Raw genomic sequence first — 1,027 nt, 5'->3', positions numbered from 1 at the left:
AATCCCATCATATTATCAACGATAATAAAAATGTTAAGATAACAAAACAAAAATAGCCTCACTTATAATAATAGTCTTTATGACGTCATTAGGCCGATAATAAAAATTACGTCCGTGATAATGCAATTATTTTGTATAAAAGCCGATCCAATAATGATGATATAAAAATTTTTGTCACAACTGCGCACGTCTCTAGCCTTTTCAAACGATTAATGCCTGCATACTGAAATAACACCCTTTAAAAATGGCCAATTCTCTATTCGTTTTTAGATGCAGGGACCGACAAAGACAAGCAGTGATAGAAGGGTTCTCAAAAGGAAAAGCGGGGGTTTGCAGATGTAAGCCCGAGGCCTCTCTCTATGCGGAAGCTCACCTTCAGCAAGCAGGGAAAAATCGCGGAGTTCTTAGATCTGGGAAAAACTCTGCGTTCATCACGCGTCCCATTGTCCCTACAGGTAGGGGTTAAAAAAAAATGTGCATTAATAAATTTTGGGTTTCCTGGTAAATCTTTAAAGATTTTTTTTCATTCCTTTTCAGACTCATCCATATTTTTTATCTTTTATATAAATCTGGAAAGAGTTCAATGATTCTTTTCGATTTTTTTTACGTTTTTGGGTTTCCCCTTTAAAAAAAAAATAAAATTTTAGTGAACTTTAAAGTTTACCGAAAGAGACTAGTCTTTTAAAAAATTCACACGTTCCCACGCGTGCACTTCAGACGGAGTGGAGGACGTTGGAGGAATTTTCTCGGCAGCAAAAGAAGGCCTCTATAAATCGGGTGGATTTTTTCCTTCGCCTTTACGGCCTGCCGGGGTCGTGACGGACACGGGGGGCCGTCCCTCCGCCTATTTTATTTCTTTAAAAGGGCCCAGACGATGCTCCTGTTTTTTGGCAAAAAACGTCTCAAGTTGATAGAAGACCATAATTGCCCCCAAATGCCGTCGCCTAAGGGAGAATTCGATGCAAAATTAAATCCAAATTTTGTGAGAAAAAGGTCAGCTTGTTTGTGCGTGAAGTTTTATTACATC

The 1,027-nt window shown here is 38.6% G+C and overlaps 1 pseudogene; it reads left to right on the top strand.

The window, feature by feature from the left end:
- LOC119586628 overlaps positions 1 to 1,027 on the top strand; it is an 8,008-nt pseudogene that overhangs the window by 791 nt on the left and 6,190 nt on the right.

Source organism: Penaeus monodon, chromosome 21 (assembly GCF_015228065.2).
Source record: "Penaeus monodon isolate SGIC_2016 chromosome 21, NSTDA_Pmon_1, whole genome shotgun sequence".
Lineage (NCBI taxonomy): Eukaryota > Metazoa > Arthropoda > Malacostraca > Decapoda > Penaeidae > Penaeus > Penaeus monodon.
This window is presented reverse-complemented; position numbering and strand designations above follow the sequence as displayed.